Raw genomic sequence first — 19,515 nt, forward strand, 5'->3', positions numbered from 1 at the left:
TATGTGTGCGTTGATTGCAGCCAGGTCGAGGATGTTATAGAAAACAGCTACTGGCCATCTACGGGAGGGTGCTTTTACTGAATATTTTCTAGCCATTTGATCTACAACGTCTACTCCTACCTTGGTCTTGTTGTCTTTTCTGGCCACTTGTGATGCCAACAGCTGTGTGGACAGTGCTGAGGATGCAGACATTCTTTTTTTTTTTTCCCTGATACACGTACAGTGTTGCATCGCCACATTTCAGCACCTCTGTGCTGAACAGCGGCATTTGCGCCTTTATGCACGGGGGGAGCTCTCGTCTGCTCTTGTTTACCGTGTCAACCAAGCTGGTTTTCTTGGCCTGAAGTGCCTTTGCCCATTCAAAAGAAGTAAAAAATTGTCGGTGGTGACGTTTCTTCCCTTCCCCAGGTATGGCTCGACCATTTTCAGCACCACACTGTCTGCAAGTCGTTGACCTGGCCTTCTCGTCTCGTCTTTGCCCAGATAAGGCGCACCGTTTACCATATATTTGGTGACGACATCGGCACCAAGCCAGAATTTGATTCCGAATTTGTCCGGTTTGTTTGCAATATACTGTGTGAAACTGCACCTTGATTTTGTAGGGAATAGCTGCTCATCCACAGTGATGTCGGCACCAGGCTTGTAGCAGGTGATGCAGTTTTGGACAAATTTATCCCAAACATCACTCATAAGGGCAAACTTGTCTCGCAGGCGTGTGCGTCGGGTTTCCCTTCTGTCGAAACGAAGGAATCGCATTATTTCCTGAAACCTGTTTCGGGACATGGTCTCCTTGAAAAAAGCGCAGCGCCACTCGACTGACCAAAAAGTCGCCAAATCCATCCTTTTTACACCTTGCGCACCACGAATGTAAATTAAACTAATGAAGGCTTTTAGCTCTTCAACTGTCATGTCCCATAGGTTGTCCTCCTTGACTCGATGGGCCTCAGCCACAGTGCAGTCCCTGATGTGTTTCAGCATGCCATCATCCACCAAACACAAAAAAGCTGTAAGGGCATCTTCAATATTGCGCTTGGCGTGCGCTGTGGGGCCTGCCGCTTCTGTTATTACATTTTGGCATTGTCGCCTTCCTCTGTCTTCACCCAACTTTACATAGGTCCACACTGTGCCGTCTCTCGCCGTTTCATGCCTTTGGGCTGAAAGTGGGTTTATTGGGCCAGGCTCGTCATCTCGTGGCGGACTGCGTTGTCTTGGCACAGAAGGCACATTTGATGGATCAGGATTTTGCCTTATTTCCCAAAAAAAAAGATAAAGAAAAAAAAAAGAACAGAACAGACTAATTATTTTTTAGTTCATGAAATCATAATCTTGATAGGACTAATTAGCCCATATGATTTCTAATAGCCTGACAAATAATAATAGCAATAGAATAATAATAATGAAAAGGTGTGTGTGCCGGTGGAGGTGTGTGCCTGACGTAAAAATGTGAATGACTGGATCGGTCATCAGGAAAGTTGCGTGTTTGCGTTGGTAACAGTGGTGGGTGTGTGAGGGGAAAATTAATATGATAACCGATCCGATCGGTAAAGCTATAGCCTACATTAGGTAGTTAGAGATGGATAACTTTACTTTGAAGTTACGTTACAACGATTATTGAGCTAGTCTGCCTCGCAAAGTATAAAAAGGTAGCGAAGAGAAATATACCTGGAATATTATCCGATGGAACAAGGTCAGTTCCAGGATCGGAGATGTCCAGCCGGCTCTTTTCGACGGGGAATGAATTCATTATCTGAATCACTCTCAGCGCTGGATGAACTGTCCAGGGACCAAGAGACATCGCTGTCCCTATCCGTATCTGCTCCTCCATCAGACTCCTCATCGTCAAGCATTCTAAGCATGGCTAAAACCTCTGTGGCTGTCATTGTTCTTTTTGATGACATTTTGTTAGCTCAAATGTATAATATTTATTAGCGTCGGAATAGCGTGAACAAAAAAAGCCAAATCGTTGCTATGCAACGGGGACACTCATTACAGAGGCGGGAAATGTAGCGGAAGTTTTATGATATCTAATGCGTCCGGTCAAAATGACCGCCATGGCCATTCTAGGTAGAAATACTCAGAACTGTTTTGTGTTTTCTGATTTTAATAAAATAACAGTGTCAGAATATAATATACACATATTTAGGAAAAGTCAGAGTCATACAGCCACATGGATTTTATTTTAACCCTCAGAGACCGACGGCATCGTAGACGACGCCACATGTCACCTCCGATAAATATTTATATTATTCGATGACAGATTTATCAATTTTCTTACCGTTTTTTCCAGCAGAAAGCTAACGAGCTAGCCATCACGTCTTGGATATTGTCTTTGGTGTCTTTTTAGCCTTTACAGAAGGTTTTCTATCCAGCCTGGAACTTGTGCATCCTTTCAGAGTTTTTCAGCAATAAATCCAAACGTTTATTTCCAACTTTGATACACTTGAAGTCCATAATTTATAAATATTCCTTCATTTTTGCCGCTAACTCGATGCGAGCTGCCGTTTTGGATAACACGTGATGGTTTTTGACCAATTACAGGCTGATCCGTCTTAAACATTGGTGTGCGTCATTACGCACGAACCAAGTTCTGATATAGTGGAGAGAGAGAGACGCACGGAGACGTGCGTTTCACAGAGAAACACAGAGAAATGGATGTAAATCGAGCGCTGGCCTTTTTTGATGCCATGCAGGATGATGGATTTTCAGGAGAACAGAGCTTTTTGACAGATGAGAAACTAGATTACCAGGACAGACCCAGCTGAAGTGCCATTTATTTATTTACTGTAAAAAAGTATTATAGTAGTATAAATGTAGTATAAAAGTATAAAAAGAATATAATAAATAAAATAGAAATGCAAGGCCTGTGATGTGGCCCTCTTTGTGATTGCTGATAGGAACTGTTTTGAGGCTTGGGACCAGTGAATTTCATGAGGCCCAAAACGCCTGGACTTCTTTTGGAAAAAAGTAAATAGTTTTGGTTCTGTACAAGTTATAATGTTTATTCCTGTGCTCCAGGACTCCAAAGACATGAACAAACTGTTTTCGAGAGGAAATTTGATTAGCTTTTATTTATTTGTGTGTGATTTCAATAAATATTTGAGTGATTCAATTTCCGATTTATTTTTTCATTTGTCTTTATGGTCCCATAACTTATTTTACATTCAGGTGACATCAATGTAAAACAAATATGCTGAAAGTTCAAAGTACCAGTGATGTGGTATTGTATCTTGGATGAGACAACGTTTGCTTTATACAAAGGACGCTGTGACACGGGCCCCAAGACGAGGAGAGGTTTAAGCTGCCACAAAACACAACCACAAGAGAGACGGGAGCCGGGTTAACAGAAATGATCTTTTATTTAGCCAAGAACTTAGGAATTTAAACTAGTACTTAGGTTCCTCCCGGGCTGTGGTATCAACAAACCGGGCTTTGTTCACCACATCTGTTACAACGCTAGGCCACCTTAAAGGGGGAAGACAGAACTGAAGAAAGGCAACATCATTAAAGAAGATTTTGCAAGTCTAACTTTGTCTGCTTACTCTTCAGCTGGTTTCTCTCTTGGCCAACGTGTGCTTCAGCACCTCATACTGAAGGATACTGTCCTTCAAACCATCTAACCTTGAGTGAAAAGGGTATCTTCCATGGCCACAGAAGTATAATTATTTCTTCGCCTGTACACAGAAGAAGAATTATTTCTTCGCCTGTACAGTACTTTGAGCCAGTAGCAAAAACCGTGATCGTAAAGTGACTTGTATTGCAAACAAAACAGAACCAAATACATATTATTTACAAGTTTTATTAACTAAATATAGATATTTATATGAATATAAATAAACTAAACAACATACACACATGAATACATAAATAGGTTAGTGATAGGATGAAATTGGAAACCGGAAGAGGGTCTATGAGAAGAACCATCAGAATTTCATTTTCACATTTCATTGAATTGAATACTTAGATTTGTAGTGGGAACAATTCTTGAAGTTGTTGAAAATTTAAGTCGTTGATGGTTCCGGCAGTGTCAAGTGGAAGTTGGTTGAGAGTTCTCTTTCTCCAGGAACACACGACTGGTTTGGTCAGGGCCTGGGCCCTGTTGAGGCCATGGCGAGCACCCAGGAGAAGTGAGGAAGTCGGAAGAGTGGGTGATTGGAGTCGTTGTTGGTTGGAGTCTTTGTTCCAAAACTCCTGAGATTGTCCTTGGTTCTTTGTGAGAGAGTCTTCTCTCTCCTGTCTGAGCCCATATCTGGTTGGATCGAGGCCTGCCGGGCCCTGGGGCCCCCGTGGAGGGGGAGGGGGTTCCCCAGGATCACCAGAGCAGTGTTGCGGCTGGATGAAAGAACTAAGAGAGAGAGGTCACATGTGGACTGTCTCTAATAAGGCCTGGAAAAGATCCTTCCCTAAGGGTTGAACTCGACCAATCAGAAAGGTGACATGTCTGAGAGGGAAAGTGGCTCTTAGTTGATTTACGGATCTTTGTCCCTAGCATGATTATACCTTCATTAATGCTCAGATAGCTATAACGCATCCACACTGCATTCTAGAAGAAGGTGATGTACATCAAAGTGTGAGTCATTAAATGAGGATTAATTAGGTAGGAGGCATGATACAGGTGAGGTTACATTGATCGTTAGTTGGTTGTATACCAGGATACATACCATAATATATACCTAACAGTACACGAGACAGTAAACCATTTACACTTTGTGTACACGTTGTTTCTTTCACAGTTTTATGCATGTTCATTTATAGATCAGTTAGTCTATGATTAATGCAGCAAAGTCTGTTTTAAAGAGGGTTTCTGTTTCATAGTCTCTCTCTTGAGTATGTGGCCACATTCCTCGGAGGTCGTAAAATCTCCTTATCATGCCCTGTAACATGACACTGTTTCTGCCCTTGTGTTTGTTCATTTGGGCTGTGTGAGGAGTTTCATAAACCTTTGTATATAATGAATACTTAGTATGTGTCTGATTGGTCCATACCCTACACTCTAAAACCCACTTTTTGCAACTGCTGTCTTAGACAACATACAGTTCTGCATTTCAACAAAGTTTGCTGCATAGGACCTACAGATAGGGATGGCTGACCCGAAACAGTCGTTCCGAAGCTTTGCGAGATCCCGAAGCGCAGATGTTTCGAAATACTGATTCGAAGCGTGATTCAAAACACCCATGTCACGTGACTATGGCCAATCGAAGCCTCGAAGTGTTTCACTAAATGTTTCATCAGGTGTGATCCGCCGAATCAGCGTTTGATTGACATGGTCGGAAACAGACCACACAATCGCACATCTGTATAAAAGTGAAATCAACGCATATTGACCTCGTGGGGTTTTGTGAGAGGAGATTGATTTTGAGATAGTGGATTTTTGGTGATATAGTGACATTTATAGTGCGATTTGTTTAGTTATATTTAGGCTTACATTTAAATTTACACAACACATTGACTGATAGGCTAGAGACACAGAGTATACATATAGTGACACATTAATAGATACATAGATATAAATATATATAGACAGCTAGATTAATAGATAGATAGATAGATAGATAGATAGATAGATAGATAGATAGATTGATTAAAGATAGCCTACATATATAAATACATATATTATAGATACATTTATAGATACATGTCTAAATACATATATTATAGATACATATTATATATATACATATCTAAATGATAGATTGTAGATACATATATCTAATTACATAGATAGATTAGAGATACATATCTAGATAGATTTGGATAGATAAATAAAATGGAGGCTCCCCAGAAGAGATGCCGTACATCTGTGGTGTGGGAGCATTTCCATTTAGAAACCCCAAATAAAGTGAGATGTGTGTATTGTGATCGGCAGCTCGCCTACTGCAACAATACATCATCCATGATGCGCCATTTGAGGAGCACTCATCCTGCCATTTTGCAGGGTGCAGAGGATGGCATTCCCCCTGTACCTAGGCCTGCTACTGACACTGCTGGGCCATCTAAGCAAGGTATGCATAGATGTATCCATCACCATCAACATCATCACCATCACCATCACCATCACCATCAACACCAGTAGAAACACAGGGCATTTTATGGGAACTTTTTGATACTCGTATCCATCAAACCCAGATGATGCACAATGCTACAGCTGATGCCACAGTGGAAGTAAAAAAATACATCAACGATGCGTATTTGCCCAGAACTCATGATCCACTAATTTACTTGAAAGAGAGAGCAGTAATCTTTCCTCATTTGTATGTCCTAGCTAAAAAATATCTTTGCATGCCAGCAACAAGTGTCCCTTGTGAGAGGATTTTTTCAAAGGCTGGAGAAATTATCTGTAAAAAAAGAAGTAGGTGAAGTCCTTCCACAGCAGAAAATTTAATATTTTTGAATACAAATATGAAAAAAAGTGAGACATTGTGGCTTGATTTATTTTATTAATATTCATTTTGCAGGACCAAAATAACATTATGCACAGGGAGGAGCCTATAGGTTACAAGATTCACATATTAGAAAAGTACAATAATAAAAAAACAACACATTTTCATGGCTCGTCAAGGTTGTTTCAGATCAACACCTGCAAGTGACCACTAGGTGTCACCGTTGAGACGGGTGTCAGATTGATTCGAAGCCTCGAAACAATGTGGACCATTTGGTTCAACTGTTTCATTGCTTCACGAAGCCTCGATCTGCCCATCACTACCTACAGATGCAAAAACAAAACAATTCCAATATGAGAGTTAAATACCAAACACAACTCAGAACATACTCCTTTCTTCAATATTGCAAAAAGCAATATAGAACACTCATCAACGACAGAGCTCACAACCAAAGCCACTGCTCTGCGCCCAATTCATGCTCAGAAACGAGCATCATGACTCTTCTTCACAGGTTGGGAGACAAGCAATTCGGAACACATTTCCAAGCAAGGAACTATAGAAATGATCCCTGAAAATATACTCTTAACAGTTTATAGAAACTCAATTGGCATTCCATTCTGCTGCGCTTCTCCTCTAAAACAGTTTTGCGTAGTTGAATTTTGTAGGGCCTAAGGTTTACGTGGCATTTTAGCGGACACATCGAGGCCAAAAGCAGAAAGGACTTCCACAATCTCTTTGAAGCCTGCTATTAAGATATGTGAAATACAAACAACAATCCATAATGTCATACTTTTTTGCAGCATAGCTACCCGTTTCATGCTTTGTAGTTCATTCGTTGAAGCCATATTTAGAAAATCTTTTAATAGAAGTCACACACACATTAACAATTCTTTATGTAGACATTTAACTCTTCTTACTCTTCAGCTGGTTTCTCTCTTGGCCAAAGTGTGCTTCAGCACCTCATACTGAAGAATTCTGTTCTTCGAACCATCTAACCTTGAGTGTAGCAGAGTTCTCAATTTTATGGTGACCTCCATTAAGCCATCATTGCCTACAGCTGTGGGTGGTTCCAAGTTTCGAGTGTGAGTAGGTGGAAATGTTCATGATTGATGTATTTTCCTAGCTGTGAGCTTCTCCATTGGTCCTGGGCTCCTCTTTCCAATATTTGACTGCCACAAAGCGTTCCAGAAAAGCTTCTAAAACAATCCACTTTCTCAAAAGGCACAAATGTCAAACAACGCTCAGATCATACCCCTTTCTTCAACATCGACAACAGCAACACAGAAACTTCATCAACAACACAAAGCTGTCGTCCAACGAAAAAGTAAAAAACCTACCAACAATTGCTAACTTAGGCATTTCAGAAACTTGACGTTGATTGCATTCTTAGAAAACTTGCGATGGCTGACCTCAAACTGGGGACATATCCAAAGCTCTCTTTACTCTAAAACCCACTATTTGCAACTGCTGTCTTAGACAACACACAGTTCCGCATTTCAACAAAGTTTACTGCATAGGACCTACAGATGCAAAAACAAAACAATTCCAAAATGAAACTTAAATACCAAATGTAACGGGTATTAATTATAACTTGTGTTTTAAATTTAAATTCACACAAAATCCTAATTTTCCTGTTACATATGTATGTAAGAGAAGAAAATAATTAATTTTCTATATATATCTGAGTTTTGCGTTCGTCGCAGTTGTTACGTCATTGTCGCGTTGCGCGGACTCTCGCTTCAGTCCGCGGGAGGTCTGAGCGGAGCGAGGTATGTAATGTGTGCACTCCTGTTCAAAAGAGTGTTATAAGTGAAAATAATCCCTAATTAAGTGATTTGATTTTGTTAAAATGTAAAGGAGTATGTACAAGTATGTGATTTTCCCTTTTGAAGCTGTTTTCCCTGCATAAGTGAAAGTTTAACCGAGTGAATGCAGTATCACGTTGTTAGTATGTTAGTGTGAAAGTAGGCCTGTGAAGCGTGTCTGTTGATATCTTTTCTATGTTCAAATGTTTGACAGGAGAAGGCTGATTAAAACCACACTACATTGAATGCAACAAATAATTACTGCATTTTTCAATTCATGCAGGTATGGTTATAAATTGTTTTTGTGATTTCTTTGTGTTCAACCGTATTGGTTATATAAAATGCTGGAATGTGGGTGATTTAAAGATGTATATTTTATGAGTTTGATTAGTGTCAATGTATATTCAGAAAAAAAAAAAAAAAAAAAAAAAAAATATATATATATATATATATATATATATATATATTGTATATTGTTGATACACCTGATGTTATATTAATTATTACTATTTTCTTTGTATTTTTTATTACTGTAAATGAGATTGTACATTGTGAGCTCGCTTCAGTCCGCAGGAGGTCTGAGCGGAGCGAGGAGAAGGCTGATTAAAACCACACTATATTGAATGCAACAAATAATTACTGCATTTTTCAATTCATGCCGATAAAGAACCTCTGAACCAGCGATTCGACTTCAGTCTTTATTCATCACACAACACAACACAACGCAGAGGGGTAGCCGAGTCGTAATAGCAGAGACACGCGAGCCCGAACCGGCTACATTGGTGCCGTGACCCGGATATCCAGGAGGATCGAGGTCAGATTGACCGCCGGATGTTTTATGAGTACCGCATACTTTGTTCTATGGACTGGTTTGAATTCTTTTCCGGTCTAATCTGCTGGAGAGAGAGGTACAAAGACTGAGTATTATAATACACCGAAAAAAAAAAAAAAAAAGAGGGCGAGAGGGCAGTTCTTTGGGGATATGGCTCACACTCCTGGAGCTGCAGGTATCGCTGACTCTCCAGTGTTTTGCTCCACACGCATACAAACTGATAGACAGGCTCCATAGCCAGAAACAACTTCTGCTGATTTATGCAACCTCATTACACAGTTAGCACATGAAATAGGACAGTCCATTTCAGCACAGTTAAAGAAGGGAAGTGAGAATGAGGAGAGAATGACTAGCAGCCAAAATGTAGGTTTAGAACCACTTTCTACTGATCCTCATTCACTAACTATGACTGGTGTAAAATTGGTGAAGCAACCTGATGTGAGAGAGCCACCAAGCTTTCGTGGCGATAGCACAGATAAACTTTCTATCCACGAGTGGGAAGAGCAGATTGACCTCTATTTAAGAAAGAGAGGTGTGCCGACAGGAGAACAGGCTCAGGAGATTATGTCAAGACTTGGAGCGAGAGCGAGAGACATAATCAAAATCACATTACGCAGTAACCCATCATTAAAATCTGGTGAAGACCCAAGAGTTATTATTGATATACTAAAGCAACACTTTAGTGAACTGACGTATTCTTCAATGCCACTCGCTGATTTCTACAGCACCCTACCCACAGTGGGAGAAAACGCGATGGATTACTGGATTCGCTTGAATAAAGCTGTTGACGTGGCAGAGGAGTGTTTGAAGAGGCAGGGACGCAACCTTGAAGATCCAAGTAAAGAGGTAACCATGATGTTCGTTAAGCACTGCCCTGACCCAGCTCTTTCTGCAGTGCTCAAGTTCAAAACTGCTGACAAGTGGAAAGCTAGTGAAATTCAGGAACGCCTCGATGATCACCAGACACAACTGAAGATTCAGCAGCAGCGAGCCAGATCGAAACGTTCAGGTGCTGAGAGATATGTTTCTGCAAACGTCCAGGCTGCTGCAATTGATGAATCAACTCTGGTGGGAGATTCAATGAGACCACAAAGCCAAATGGACGCTGTGAGTGATGTTGGCATATCGTCTGATGATGTCAGCATTCAGAGTCTCATAGCTCAACTTGATCGTGTGTTAAAGCAGAACCATCAAGCAGCACTTAAGGCACCATACATGTCAAGCGGATTCCAGTCTTTCGAAAGCCATGCAAAGTTTGCAAAGCGACTGACCACTCTACTACCATGCATTGCAGGCGAGATGGGTTGTGTTTGTATTGCTTCAAAGCAGGACATTGGAAGAGAGAGTGTCGTAAGGCAGGATCTGGAACCAGTGGTCCCGGTATGCATTCAAGCCAGGAACAACCACCGTTAAACTAACAAGCCTGCATATGGAAGAGGGAATGTGCGGGTGAACAAAATCAAACCCTCAACAAAAAATATGATGATGATTGGGAGCAATGGTATGAGCACACATCTCAATCAGAAGGGATTCAAGTAGTTCTGCAGAATTCACAAAGAATTTAACTATTTAGTGAATTATTCTATGCTCCAGTAATCGTGAATAAGACATTCAGAGTCAAGGGAATATTAGACTCCGGCTCCATGGCTTGTACAGTAAATGAAGCAACAGTATCTAAGGTTATTGAAGAAAATGTAATCACTACAGGCAAGCAGTTAAAGGAGCAAGTCATTCTTATTGGCTGTGGGGGTCATCAGACTCACCCTAAATGTGTGTATGAGGTGGAGATAGAAGTGTACGGTGTACAGTGTTTCGTTCCTATTCTTGTGGTCCCAGGGCAGAAAGATGACCTCATTCTCGGATCTAACATCATAAAGTATCTCATGCATGAAATGAAGAGCAGTGACGACTATTGGAAGGTGACCACTCAGGCCTGTGATATGTCGTTGTCTCCTGACGCTTCTCAATTTCTTGATATGATGGCAGGGTTGACAAGATGGCAGGGTGTCGATACTCCTAACAAGATCGGGACTGTGAAGTTGACACAAGCTGTAACACTCTTGGCTAGACATGAACATCTTGTATGTGGCAGACTGCCGATCAACACCCCTATGTCCCCCGGAAGTACAGTGGTTGTTGAACCTACATCTTCAAGATCTGTGCCGCGAAATATTCTGTTTGGTCGGGTGGTTACACCCATGTGGGGTGACAGATACGTCCCCATGAAGATAGTGAATCTTTCTGATCGCCCTGTGACTTTGAAGAGGAATTGCAAGTTAGCTGATGTGTCGCCCTGTATCGCTGCTGAGGATTTTAGAGTTTTCCAAAACTCCAGTCATGTTGAGGCTAGTGAACAAGTAATCAGTTATCTAGAAGCAGACAGTGAAGATTTTGGGAAGCAACTTGCAGAAGTTGGCTTGAAAGATATAGACCTCAGTTCGTGCCCAATCAGTCATTCTACCAAAAGAGAGTTAGTTCAGCTTTTAGTTAGCTATAATGACGTTTTTTCAAAACATGCATTAGATTGTGGTGAGGCGAAGGGCTTCTCTCATCATATCCGTCTGATGGATGAACGACCATTCCGCCTTCCTTACCGGAGAGTTCCACCAGCTCATTACCAAAACCTGAGGCAGGTCTTGACGGAGATGGAGAATCAAGGCATAATAAGGAAATCCATCAGTGAATTTGCATCACCATTGGTCATGGTATGGAAAAAGGATGGCAGTCTGAGAATTTGCACTGACTTTAGGTTGCTTAATGCCAGGACTCTAAAAGACGCACACCCACTCCCGCATCAATCAGATTGTCTTGCAGCTCTGGGCGGAAATGTCTATTTTAGCACTATGGACTTGACCTCCGGCTTCTATAACATTCCCATGCATGAGGAGGATAAAAAATACACAGCATTCACCACCCCACTTGGATTACATGAGTACAATCGTATGCCACAAGGTCTGTGCAATAGTCCGGCTTCATTTATGCGAATGACGATGAGTAGGCTTGACGTGGTATTCCAGAGACTCCGCCAACATAATTTGAAGCTGAGTCCGAAAAAGTGTCACCTTATGCGCACCTCTGTGAGATTTTTGGGCCATATCATCGAAGGGGGTGGGGTTGCTGTAGACCCAGAAAAGGTGGGTGTGATTTCTCGCATGACCAAAGATGATCTTATGGAGGAAGACGGAGTAACTCCTTCAGTAAAAAGAGTTAAATCTTTTCTGGGGATGGTCTTTTATTATCAACATTTTATATCGTGTTGTTCCGCCATTGCCAGACCATTGTTTGCCCTCACTGCTGGTCAGAAGAGGAAGGGAAGAGGAAATGTCACAAGGAAAGCTGGTACTTTCAGAAAACTAAAAGCACTCTGACTGGACAGTGGAGTGTGATGCAAGTTTCAGTGCTTTAAAGGAGAAGCTGTTGAACTGCGCAGTCCTGGCGCATCCTGATTTTTCAAGACCCTTGATTCTGTCCATAGATGATTCTCTAGATGGTTTAGGGGCGATATTGTCTCAAATACCTCTGGGCGAGGACAAAGCAAGGCCCATCGCTTTTGCGAGTAAAACCCTTAGTGCTTCACAGAGGCGATATCCAGCTCACCGTCTAGAATTCCTGTCCCCTAAAGTGGAGTGTCTGCGAGAAGTTTAGTCATTGGCTTAAAGGACACACATTCTCCGTCTGGATGGATAATAATCCTCTAACCTATATAATGACTAAACCGAAGCTTGATGCCTGCGAACAACGCTGGGTCGCGAAGTTAGCCCCTTATACCTTTGAGATACGTCACATAGCGGGCAACAAGAACATTGTGGCTGATGCTCTTAGTCGAGACCCTTTTTCAAAGACAATCGGTCATAGGCTACTAAATGAACAGTATGAGAGGTTGCTGTCTGAAGCTGAGGGATTTAGTGAGGAAGGGATCCAGGAAACTTTCCGACTGAAAGTTCAATGTCAGCAGCAGGGGTCGAAGACTGACACAGGAGAGATCTTTCCAGTGGCTAGCTCGGGTACTTGCTGTGTTGGCGACATTCATGCCATTTGTGAAGCTCATGACAACTGGGAGCTGGCAGTGGAGTCTAGGGCAGTGCAGTTGATCCAGTCTGTTCAGCAGTTTGTACCATCAAGTCTGGACACATTACCTGAACTCTCGCTACTAGAACTTCAACAAAGACAGGAACAGGATCCTAACATATCTGTGGTTGTTCCTTTTGTGACTCGCGGGAGAAGACCTTCCAGACGTGAGAAAGCAAACCTCAACCCAAGTGCACTTTCTCTCAGCAAACAATGGGAGAGACTTACCTTCCTGGATGGCATACTCTATCGAGTGAGCAAAGACCCGTTGAGTAAGCACAGAAGACATCAATTTGTGCTCCCTCAGAGTCTTAGAGCCAAATCGTTGAGTGGTATTCATGACCTTGCTGGACATCAAGGGCAGGCAAGAACGCTTCATTTAGCGAGGCAACGATTTTACTGGCCTAAGATGGAGCAAGACATCAAGTCTTATGTTAAATGTTGTCAAAGATGCATCCTCGCTAAAACGCCTGAGCCATCCGCTAGAGCCCCGTTGGAGAGTATCAGAACTTCAGCGCCCATGGAATTGGTATGTTTGGATTTCTGGAGTGCAGAAGACTCTAGGCAGAACTCTGTTGACGTGCTGGTGGTCACGGACCATTTTACAAAATTAGCTCATGCATTCCCATGTGCAAATCAGACGGCTAAGCAAGTGGCCAGAAAGCTGTGGGATCACGTTTTCTGTGTCTATGGCTTTCCTGAGCGTATACACACCGATCAGGGCGCTAATTTTGAGAGTGGTTTAATCGCAGAGCTACTTAAATTGGCAGGAGTTGCTAAGTCACATACCACAGCTTATCATCCAATGGGCAATGGAGGAACTGAACGATTTAACAGGACTTTAGGAGGTATGTTGCGTTCCTTGCCCCTCAAAGCTAAACATCAGTGGCCTCAACAAATTCAGACTCTTACATTTGCTTATAATGCCACTGTGCATGAAACAACAGGTTTCCCACCGTTTTATCTCATGTTCGGCCGTGTACCACGACTTCCAGTAGACGTGATGTTCAAACAGGTACTCCGAGATCCAGTGGTGGTTGATTATGGTAGTCACGCCAAGATGCTACTCTCTCATCTCCATGAAGCAGCAACTATCGCGCAGCAGCATGCTGTCAAAGAACAGAAAAAACAAGCTTGGGGATATAACAAAAGAGTTAAAGGCACTCACCTAAGCGTTGGAGATCGTGTGCTGATTGCTAATAAGGGAGAGCGAGGGAAGAGAAAACTTTCTGACAAGTGGGAGTCAACGGTTTATGTTGTCATCAATCGGAATCCCCAGACACATACCTATGTAGTGCAGGATGAAAAAGGATCTAAAAGGGTTGTACATCGCAATCTCTTGTTGAACATCAGTTTCTTACCTGTTCAGACAGAACTTGGAGGAGTCAGTAATCCATTTCTCGATGACTGTGATGATGGAGGGTCAGGTTTTCATCAGCAGCCCCAGGATTTTGCAGATTGGTTGGAAAGTGAAAGTTCAGAGAGACGAACAAGTCTCTGGGTGTTAGACGAAACAGAACATTCCCTGGGTCAAAGCTCACAAAGCGAAACTGGATCTGTGCAGTTCCATGCTGCGGGAGAACAGCACAGTGAAGATGGTGATTGTTCTAAGAAATCCTGTGATGCGTACAATCATATTACAGAGCCTTTTAATGATCAGAAGGACTGTTTTAGTCTTGATTGTGAAAGAATATAGTGGAGGAAAGAGTCAATCCCATAGTGGAGGAAGGAGTCAATCTCATAGTGGAGGAAAGAGACAATCCCATAGTGGAGGAAAGGGACAATCCCATAGTGGAGGAAAGGGACATGCCCAATACAGAACAGCCTAGTTCAGAGACTACAGACCGAGACACTCAGGGTGTAGAGAATCCTCAAGAACGAGTTACACGTGCTGGAAGAGTGGTTAAGAAGGTCAATCGTCTTATTGAATCTATGGCACAAAAACAGTTGAAGATTAAATCACTTACAAGCACATTGGGTAGAAAATCCCAGTCACTACTTACCTTGTTTTAAGAGTTATTCCATAGTCTAAGTTCATATTTTCTGATGCACTTGAGCATTATCCTTGTGGCTGTAAAGCAATTAATTTGATGTAACATAGATGTTATACATTTGACTTGAAGATTTGTGGGTTAAAACCCGGTATGGTGTAAAAGGCATCATTTTATTCTGGGAGTTTTTTAAGGCCTGATCACCCTTGAATTTCTCTCAACCTTTTAAGAAGGTAGCATTTTCAGGCTGAAATGGGTAGAGAAATTTTGGAGACCCCAGTCAAGTGTATGAGTGAAGTTGGTTGAGTCTTTGGGATTTTGGTGAATTCAGAAGGGGGAGAATGTAATGGGTATTAATTATAACTTGTGTTTTAAATTTAAATTCACACAAAATCCTAATTGTCCTGTTACATATGTATGTAAGAGAAGAAAATAATTAATTTTCTATATATATCTGAGTTTTGCGTTCGTCGCAGTTGTGACGTCATTGTCGCGTTGCGCGCGCTCTCGCTTCAGTCCGCGGGAGGTCTGAGCGGAGCGAGGTATGTAATGTGTGCACTCCTGTTCAAAAGAGTGTTATAAGTGAAAATAATCCCTAATTAAGTGATTTGATTTTGTTAAAATGTAAAGGAGTATGTACAAGTATGTGATTTTCCCTTTTGAAGCTGTTTTCCCTGCATGAGTGAAAGTTTAACCGAGTGAATGCAGTATCACGTTGTTAGTATGTTAGTGTGAAAGTAGGCCTGTGAAGCGTGTCTGTTGATATCTTTTCTATGTTCAAATGTTTGAGAGGAGAAGGCTGATTAAAACCACACTACATTGAATGCAACAAATAATTACTGCATTTTTCAATTCATGCAGGTATGGTTATAAATTGTTTTTGTGATTTCTTTGTGTTCAACCGTATTGTTATATAAAATGCTGGAATGTGGGTGATTTAAAGATGTATATTTTATGAGTTTGATTGGTGTCAATGTATATTCAGAGAAATATATATATATATATATATATATATATATATATATATATATAGTATATTGTTGATACACCTGATGTTATATTAATTATTACTATTTTCTTTATATTTTTTATTACTGTAAATGAGATTGTACATTGTGAGCTCGCTTCAGTCCGCGGGAGGTCTGAGCGGAGCGAGGAGAAGGCTGATTAAAACCACACTACATTGAATGCAACAAATAATTACTGCATTTTTCAATTCATGCAGATAAAGAACCTCTGAACCAGCGATTCGACTTCAGTCTTTATTCATCACACAACACAACACAACGCAGAGGGGTAGCCGAGTCGTAATAGCAGAGACACGCAAGCCCGAACCGGCTACACAAACACCACTCAGAACATACTCCTTTCTTCAATATTGCAAAAAGCAATACAGAACACTCACCAACGACACAGAGCTCACAACCAAAATCACTGCTCTGTGCCCAATTCATGCTCAGAAACGAGCATCATGACTCTTCTTCAGAGGTTGGGAGACAAGCATTTCAGAACACATTTCCAAGCAAGGAACTATAGAAATGATCCCTGAAAATATACTCTTAACAGTTTATAGACACTCAATTGGCTTTCCAATCTGCTGCGCTTCTCCTCTAAAATGGTTTTGCGTAGTTGAATTTTGTAGGCGCTAAAGTTTACATGACATTTTAGCAGACAAATCGAGGCCAAAAGCAGAAAGGACTTCCACAATCTCTTTGAAGCCGACTGTTAAGATATGTGAAATACAAACAACAATCCATAATTTCTTACTTTTTTGCAGAATAGCTACCCGTTTCATGCTTTGTAGTTCATTCGTTGAAGCCAAATTTAGAAAACCTTTAATAGAAGTCACACACACACATTAACAATTCTTTATGTAGACATTTAACTCTTCTTACTCTTCAGCTGGTTTCTCTCTTGGCCGACGTGTGCTTCAGCACCTCATACTGAAGAATTCTGTCCTTTGAACCATCTAACCTTGAGTGTAGCAGAGTTCTCAATTTTATGGTGACCTCCATTAGGCCATCATTGCCTACAGCTGTGGGTGGTTCCAAGTTTGGAGTGTGAGTAGGTGGAAATGTTCATGATTGATGTCTTTTCCTAGCCGTGAGCTTCTCCATTGGTCCTGGGCTCCTCTTTACAATATTGGACTGCCACAAAGCGTTCCAGAAAAACTTCTAAAACAATCCACTTTCTCAAAAGGCACAAATGTCAAACTACGCTCAGATCATACCACTTTCTTCAACATCGACAACAGCAAAACAGAAACTTCATCAACGACACAGAGCTGACATCCAACGAAAAAGTCAAAAACCTACCAACAATTGCTAACTTAAGCATTTCAGAAACTTGACATTGATTGCTTTCTTAGAAAACTTGCGATGGCTGACTTCGAACTGGGGACATATCCAAAGCTCTCTTTACTCTAAAACCCACTTTTTGCAACTGCTGTCTTAGACAACACACAGTTCCGCATTTCAACAAAGTTTACTGCATAGGACCTACAGATGCAAAAACAAAACAATTCCAAAATGAAACTTAAATACCAAACACCACTCAGAACATACTCCTTTCTTCAATATTGCAAAAAGCAATACAATAGCCCGTTTTTTCAATAACACCTGATTTTCATATCTGCTGTCTTATCCGAGATGCAATACCACATTTCTGGAAACATTTCAAGTTTTTGCAGTGATATTGTATTGTATCTTGGATGAGACAACGTTTGCTTTATACAAAGGATAATGTGACTCGGGCCCCAAGACGAGGAGAGGTTTAAGCTGCCACAAAACACAACCACAAGAGAGACGGGAGCTGTGTTAACAGAAATTATCTTTTATTTAGCCAAGAACTTAGGAATTTAAACTGGTACTTAGGTTCCTTCCGGGCAGTGGTATCAACAAACCGGGCTTTGTTCCACACATCTGTTACAACGCTAGGCCACCTTAAAAGACAGAACTGAAGAAAGGCTCTAACTCTGTCTTCTTACTCTTCAGCTGGTTTCTCTCTTGGCCAACGTGTGCTTCAGCACCTCATACTGAAGAATTCTGTCCTTCAAACCATCTAACCTTGAGTGTAGCAGAGTTCTCAATTTTATGGTGACCTCCATTAGGCCATCATTGCCTACAGCTGTGGGTGGTTTCAGGTTTGGAGTGTGAGTAGGTGGAAATGTTCATGATTGATTTCTTTTCCTAGCCGTGAGCTTCTCCATTGGTCCTGGGCTCCTCTTTCCAATATTGGACTGCCACAAAGCATTCCAGAAAAGCTTCTAAAACAATCCACTTTCTCAAAAGGCACAAATGTCAAACAACGCTCAGATCATACCCCTTTCTTCAACTTCGACAACAGCAACACAGAAACTTCATCAACGACACAGAGCTGACGTCCAACGAAAAAGTCAAAAACCTACCAACAATTGCTAACTTATGCACTTCAGAAACTTGACATTGATTGCATTCTTAGAAAACTTGCAATGGCTGACCTTGAATTGGTCACGTATCCAAAGCACTCTTTACTCTAAAACCCACTTTTTGCAACTGCTGTCATAGACAACACACAGTTCCGCATTTCAACAAAGTTTGCTGCATAGGACCTACAGATGCAAAAACAAAACAATTACAAAATGAGACTTAAATACCAAACACCACTCAGAACATACTCCTTTCTTCAATATTGCAAAAAGCAATAAAGAACGCTCATCAACGACACAGAGCTCACAACCAAAGTCACTGCTCTGTGCCCAATTCATGCTCAGAAAGGAGCATCATGACTCTTCATCGTGGGTTGGGAGACAAGCACTTTCAAAACACATTTCCAAGCAAAGAACTATAGAAATGATCCCTGAAAATATAGTCTTGTTGGTTTATAGAAACTCAATTGGCATTCCATTCTGCTGCGCTTCTCCTCTAAAATGGTTTTGCGTAGTTGAATTTTGTAGGCGCTAAAGTTTATGTGACATTTTAGCGCACACATCGGAGCCAAAAGCAGAAAGGACTTCCGAAATCTCTTTGAAGCCGACTGTTAAGATATGTGGAATATAAACAACAATCCATAATGTCATACTTTTTTGCAGCATAGCTACCCGTTTCATGCTTTGTAGTTCATTCGTTGAAGCTAAATTTAGAAAATCTTTTAATAGAAGTCACACACACATTAACAATTCTTTATGTAGACATTTCAGAAACCTGACGTCATTTGAGCACTTAGAAAACATGCTATGACTGACATCGAAATGTGAAATGAACCCGTGTCAGGCCCGTTTTTTCAATAACACCTGATTTTCATATCTGCTGTCTTATTCGAGATGCAATACCACATCGCTGGAAACATTTCAAGTTTTTGCAGTGATATTGTATTGTATCTTGGATGAGACAACGTATGCTTTATACAAAGGATAATGTGATTCGGGCCCCAAGACGAGGAGAGGTTTAAACTGCCGCAAAACA

The 19,515-nt window shown here is 41.2% G+C and overlaps 3 non-coding genes across 3 annotated transcripts; all 3 read right to left on the reverse strand.

Moving 5' to 3' along the window:
• Positions 1-6,750: 6,750 nt before the first annotated feature.
• Positions 6,751-6,961, reverse strand: LOC143729982 (small nucleolar RNA U3). Its single transcript, XR_013200226.1, has one exon. It is a non-coding gene; the product is annotated as a small nucleolar RNA U3 (small nucleolar RNA).
• A 9,460-nt stretch (positions 6,962-16,421) lies between these two features.
• Positions 16,422-16,634, reverse strand: LOC143729979 (small nucleolar RNA U3). The gene has a single exon (XR_013200223.1). It is a non-coding gene; the product is annotated as a small nucleolar RNA U3 (small nucleolar RNA).
• A 2,078-nt stretch (positions 16,635-18,712) lies between these two features.
• LOC143730240 (small nucleolar RNA U3) lies at positions 18,713-18,926 on the reverse strand. The gene has a single exon (XR_013200456.1). It is a non-coding gene; the product is annotated as a small nucleolar RNA U3 (small nucleolar RNA).
• Positions 18,927-19,515: the final 589 nt, after the last annotated feature.

This window comes from Siphateles boraxobius, unplaced genomic scaffold (assembly GCF_051911475.1).
Source record: "Siphateles boraxobius isolate OS27281-9 unplaced genomic scaffold, OSU_SipBor_1 8, whole genome shotgun sequence".
NCBI lineage: Eukaryota > Metazoa > Chordata > Actinopteri > Cypriniformes > Leuciscidae > Siphateles > Siphateles boraxobius.